This window comes from Olea europaea, unplaced genomic scaffold, assembly GCF_002742605.1.
Source record: "Olea europaea var. sylvestris unplaced genomic scaffold, O_europaea_v1 scaffold571, whole genome shotgun sequence".
NCBI classification, from domain to species: domain Eukaryota; kingdom Viridiplantae; phylum Streptophyta; class Magnoliopsida; order Lamiales; family Oleaceae; genus Olea; species Olea europaea.
The window spans coordinates 199,275-206,174 of record NW_019264047.1 but is presented as its reverse complement, the minus strand read 5'-3'; positions in this window follow the sequence as shown (position 1 = coordinate 206,174).

Below are 6,900 nucleotides of genomic sequence, written 5' to 3'. Positions count from 1 at the left end.
TCTCAAGAGAAGATATACAGACAGAAACACGTAGTGGAATGTGAGGTTTGGGGAAGAAATGGAGGGGAAGAGCATCATTTTAAAAACGCAGTGGATGAGAAATGTGAAAACGGAACATCAGGAAATTTGTCTTTACCTTGCCTCCACTCATCCATGTAGGACATGTTACCTGCCAAAATTTTTGTTCACTTCTGTTTCTTAATAATACTTAATTTCATCGGGTTCACTTATCAAATAGAGAAAATCCATTTGTATAAAAATGGATTTCACACAAATAATACAGAAACTCTCACATGGGATGAGCTCCATATGAATAAAATAGAGCACGCGCGCACACACACACATACACAAAAAAACCTTCCTGCTGTATCTTATCTCGAGGGGTTTTGTGACCCCTCCTGTACATATAGCCTGCTTGTATCAAATATTGCCTCCCACAACACTAATACTCAATTTTGTTAAATCGGCCACCTCATCAAGAATCCACACCTCTTATTAATGTGTGCATGTGTATATGTTCGACTTCAATGGAAAAAGAAAAAGTGAGTACCTAAAAATGCATCTTCACATACCAAAAATTACGTGGACATCCGTTTCAATTGGAGTTGACGAAGACACAATGCCATTCAAGCCTTTCTAATGTTTTTTAAGGAGGTCTGGATAAAATTTCTGAGCTAGAACCTTCTAGTTTAGTATGATCTTATTGGATGGTGAACCAGAACAAAGTTTACATGTGCTAAACATTGAGCAATTCCCTAATTAATTAATGATTTCGAATAATCGAAAGAAGTTTTTTTTTCTAACCCTTTTTTGATAGGTTCTATTTGATAAATTCAATCCAACATAATCCTATTTTGCGACAACAAAACTCAAAAAAGAAATAAAATAAACAAAATTTAATTGTGCCTAACCAATTCGATGTGAAAAACATAAACCAATCTAGAAATAAGTTTCATTATACACTAAAATTTATTCTTAAAAAAACTGGAATGACAATCAATAGGCCAATTTAAATTATTTAATTAAAAGTGAATCAACTGACGATGAGTTGACTGAGTTTCGCTTTGAGCTAAATATTTCATCATTTTTCAATTTCAATCATCATTTTTTATTGGTAAACTCAAAGGGCAATGCAATTTCAACCAGGTTTTCAGGTTGATATTATAAATTTTATTACTCAAATAATAATAAATTATTCTATGTTAGTTACTTTTAAGTAAATAAAATCTTACTTTTCTCAACCTTGGAAGTGAAGGAATCAAACCCATTCTCTCCTAATCACATATTAATTTATATCACCTAATTAATAGAAAGATTAAAAGAACTTTATGCTTAGGGTTGGGCAAATCTCCCGAACCGAACCGATCGAACCAAATCGAATTGAACCCGATGGTTATTTTCAAATTAAATACCCGAACGGATATCTGAATTGAGAACCGACGAGTATGGTTCGGTTCTTGGTTCTAGACGAAGAACCAAATCTTTCTAATTTTTTTTATATTGAATAAATCAAATTATTTTAATTTTAATTTTTTTTAAACAAATTAACAAATTAACAATTATTTTGGTCCAATAATTTGTTTCATTTCTAATTTTTTAATTTTTGGCTCAATTACCCATTTTATTGTTTCATTTCTTAACCCAACAAAGATCCAACCCACTAAATAACTCTAAATACATACACTAAGATGCATAAGTGCATAACGCTGTCTCGACTCTCACACTCACTCTCGTAGCCTCGCTAACATTCCAAAACCTATACAATCGTCGACCAATACTGTGACCTCCGCCGATTAAAGCTTTTATCGTAGCGATTATTTGAACAAAGTATCTACTAATCTCTGACATTCCAAAATCATTGAATGTGTCATTAGTTGTATTTATATAATGTTGTTATAAATGTTAAAAAAATTAATTATAGTACGGAATCGAACGGAACTGAACCCGAACGATTCCATAATTATATTTGAACTCGACGATTCCATTTACTAGATACCCGAAAATTTTGGAACGATTCCATTCTTTTTAGAACCGAACCGAGCCGATCCCACCTCTATTTATGCCTCTTGTTTCCTTTAAGGGGCATTCATACCTGACTGTATTTTAATTTGAAACCACGACACTTGTCTTTTTAACTTTTAAAGATTATTAAATATTGCAAAATAAATATATAAAACTATGTATTTTATAATAACTAAAAGGCTAAAACACTTGAATAATATTATATAACTACTTCGGAGTTTGAGAACCCAACTTTATTATTTATTACTAAGTAAAGTTCAACTCTTTTACTGGATTCCTGGATTTTTATTTTTATTTTCCATTTTTCACTTCAATTTTTTTGTCAATTCGTGTGCACTTTTGTCAAAGTTCGTCAAAAGCTTTAGCTTAAAATATTGTTGATCTTTTGTATTTACGGAACATGAAAATTAAATTATTAATCATAATTATCTAATTTCAGAAGAAGTACTTGAAGAATTAATGATGTGAATCCAGGGATAGAAAAAAAATGAAGAATAACGTTTTCTTTGTCCCTTTGAACTCTACAACTTTCCTACATTTGAATCGACTTTCTTGTTTCTTTTGCTAAATATTAAAGGAAAAAAACATTACTTACATTCTTCATAGTCATCCTCATATTCAGATAAAGAGATAGAACATTCTTCAAAGACATCTCAAATTCAAAGAAAGAGATAAAAATGTGGTAAGTTGACAATAAATGCAAACTTGTAAAAATAAAATTTAACTTTTATCCATGTACCCTACCAGCTAGTGATGCGTTGCATCTTAACATGACATATAATAGTTGCTACGTGTCTTGTAGTTTTATATCTTTCAGTTCATCCAACAATAAATTGAATGAAGTTGTGAAAAGCCCATAAATCTTGTCCTACTCCAAACTGATTTTACCAATCCCAATCCCTAAGTCAAGCTCGTTCTCAAACCACAATATTTGTCTTTTGACTGTTGGAAAAATTGGTTGATTTGTGTGTAGATAAATTTATCAATTAGCATAATCAATTAAATGACATAAACATAATTCAACGATAATATAAAATAAGAAGAGAGTTAGAAAAGCAAGCCTTGGGAATCACGTCAAAAACGCTGTCCTAAAATCGTGTTGCCTCCCATTCATGTGAGTTTTTTCGACACTACTCGGCTTCAAAATAAAATCCATGTGGTTCTCCTTCTATGGACACGACCATAGGGAAATAAGTGAATAAGCATCTCATCAAGTTGCCAAAAGTGTATGAACATATAATGTATATTCAAGTGGTTAAAGAAATATAGTAAGAGCTGTACATATTATTTATCTTTCAAGTTGTGATTCTTATATTATTTTCAATGAGATCTAACCACCTTTTATCAGTGAAAAATTAGTCTCCACAATTAAGTCATTAAAATAGAGGTTATAACATGAATTATTATGTTTTAATTGTGTTAAAAGTGATTATTTAATAAATAAAAACAGAAAATTAAATAGGTTAAAAGTTGAAAGGTTAAAACTTAATTTTAAGTTACAACAATCCCCCACAAGTTTTAAACTTTCAAAATAATTAAAAATGTATAATAGTGGCAACATAATACTGTGCAATAGGTGTAGGTGTCTTTTGGACTTGAACTCTACTTAGTGATAACAATTTTCATTTGAGGGAGCCATAATGGGCTAAACTTTAAATTAGGTCCCTTTGGTGAAACTTCAACTGTTCCACACTTAGTATCGATTTAGGCTCAGTTCATAGCGAGTAGCGCTGTTAATGGTCATACGCTTCAATCTTGATTCTAGTAAGAGTCTCTAGGGAATAACATAATCTCATAGCCATGGCCTCATGTCAACTCTTACATAGGTGAGTCCTCCAAGGATGTATGTGACCCACACCTCGCGATAATTCTCGCCTCGGTACTCATTCATGATTAAATACTTCCTAACATCACATTATTATTAGAACTATCATTATAGGGATGAGTACAAATGATATAGTGCTATTACGAGACATGCAGTATGAGTTGTTTCTACCACATTGAACCTTCTTCATGGGATCTCCAATCACAATGGTTGGGTTATTTCTGGAGATGACTCCCTTATGGGCTTAAACTCATCTCCCTCAATGATTTATGTATGTCCATTTCGGACTACATATATTCACGTCCCTCTTGGACAATAAATTAGTACCGTTAATTTGCAAAGCTTTTCTTCTTCATTTGCCCATCTGCATATCTGCAAAATCTTCTAAAACATTTCAAAATATCAAAGTCACGTTAAGTATAATAAGATAAACAATGAAATTTAAAATTGACTTCTAGCCACATGTTTGAACATGTGCATCCGTTTAACTCTTGCATTTCACATGCAATCTTAAATTTCATTTTAAACACTTTGCCCAAAATATCAATTTTACAACTAAGTATGTAAGCTGCATTTAATTAAAAAATTTTAACACCCCCACATTCCAAAGATATCAAAGATATCCAACTTGAATAGAGTGAGTATGCGATCTTACAATTTATTTATTTTGAGATGATCCAACATTGTGTGGAGATGGTTAATGCACATGTTTTTCCACACTTTCATGATTTTCATCCACCAATGCCACAAATTCTTATTAAACACATTAGCAAAATATTATTTTCATAACAATAAATTATAACTAAAAAATTGATTATATTTAAAATACCTACTGAAGTATGATTACCACTAATTATGAATGAGATTAAAACAATACCCCCCAAATTAAATTCACATTATCATAACATTTTGCCTCATAGATTTAAGACATTTGTACTGTCTTGGAGGAAAAGAAACATTTAGATCATTAAAATATAGGTTACAATATAAATTATGCGTTTTTTTATGTATTAAAAGATAATTAAAATAGAAAACTGAAAATTAAAATTGGTTTATGTTACAATATTTAGGACAATAATTCATTTATGATTTTCAATAAGTTTCCTTCTTCCTTCAAAATTTTTATAATAATCACATACTAAAGAGAATGACTAACATCATAGGCATCATCAAGTGTTTCTTTTCCAAAATAAAGTAAAAGCTAAAAGTCCACACCTCATGCCTTAGGGCAATAAAGTGGAATATGGACAGTATTAACTATTCTTATAACTTCAAGTACCCATACATTACACTTATGATCAAAGTAAAAATATACGCCAATTTTGACACCTTAGTACATGTGCTCAGGGGATCACATCTTAGTATATTTCTTCATTGGGAATTCTTGAGAGCGAGTTAAATTTACCCTTCCACCATATATAATCACCAATGTATCACTCTCCCCCCTTTTTCTCTTCATTAAATACTTGTAACTATTACCTTATACTAAATAGTTTATATTCCCTACACCTAAGCATCAAATTATAGAGAGCAATCTTTCATCAAGGTCACATCATAATTGAAATGCAAAATGGTTATGTTCTTACAAATATAAAATAGAAATAGATTATTTCATATGAGTCAGGTTAAAACCAGTACATGAAGGGTGAGTACAGACACTGCAATTCTACAAATATATGCAAAAAGTATAGAACTCGAAAGTTATGAAAGTCATCAATGAACCATCTTAATGAATAAACTCAACAACTTTACTAAATTAAGGCATATAGGTTAATAGGTTCATGCTTCAATGAAAATAAATTTTCATAACCTATTTTGACTACCTTATCTTTTTGAAACACCTTGCCCCACCCCAAACAAGCAATGAGTCACTTACCAAAGGTCTAAATGGAGAATTCATTTTGATTGTTTACAATTAAATAAGACTATTTTACTGTACTTTGGGTTACCCTACCATATCCTGCAGAAAAGAAGAATGGAAGTAATCCCAATTTCGAGTAAGTTGTAAACCTTTTTATGGTTATTACAAATGGTGATATCCACTTTTCTCAATGAAATTCTTCTCATTTAAGAATACAAGTTACTCCACCCTATTTATTCATAAATAAAATGATTTCCATAGTTTCATTTTAAAACAAATTATAATGAGGAGATCTGCTCCACACAAAACATTGATTTGTTTCATGTGAAACCGGAGTATGAAATCATCCCTACACATTCTAAAAACACACTTTCCACCACCCAATATTCTTTATGTTTATAACAATATAATTATTTCAATGTCAAAGCTAATAAAAGATATTTAACACAACTGGAAGATTTAGTATAATGCTAAGGAAAATGACAAATTAAACAAAATTCAAATCACATGAATGTTTTAAAAAAATCCTCTACATCATATACTCGACTTCAATTGCATGCATAATTGATTTGCCTTGTATCATTCCTCTAAATCAGTAATGCAAATTTTTGAATAATTTCTTTGTGCTATCATGACGCTATCCGCTCTTAGCGAAAATTGATGAATTTTCATTTATATAGATATGAAGTTTGTAAGGATGTTCTAGGAATTTTCATTTATATAGATATGAAGTTTGTAAGGATGTTCTAGTCCATACTTGTTGCCAGCTAATGCCACTTTGGGAATTTTGCAATATTAATATTCGAGATCATAAAACTAATAATTTACACACAAATCACATAAAAAGAATTGTCTACATACAAATCATCAACATGACTTTAGATTGTTGAAAAAATTGGTTGATTTGTGTGTAGATAAATTTATCAATTAGCATAATCAATTAAATGACGTAAAAATAATTCAACAATAATATAAAATAAGAAGAGGGTTAGAAAAATAAACATTGGGAGTCACGTCGAAAACGCTGTCCTAAAGTCGTGTTGCCTTCCCTTCGTGCGGATTCTTTCGACACTACACGGCTCCTAGATAAAACCAATGTGGTTCTCCATCTATGAGCATGACCATATGGAGATAAATGAATGAGCCTCTCATCGAGTTGCCAAAAATGTATGAACATAAAATGTATATTCAA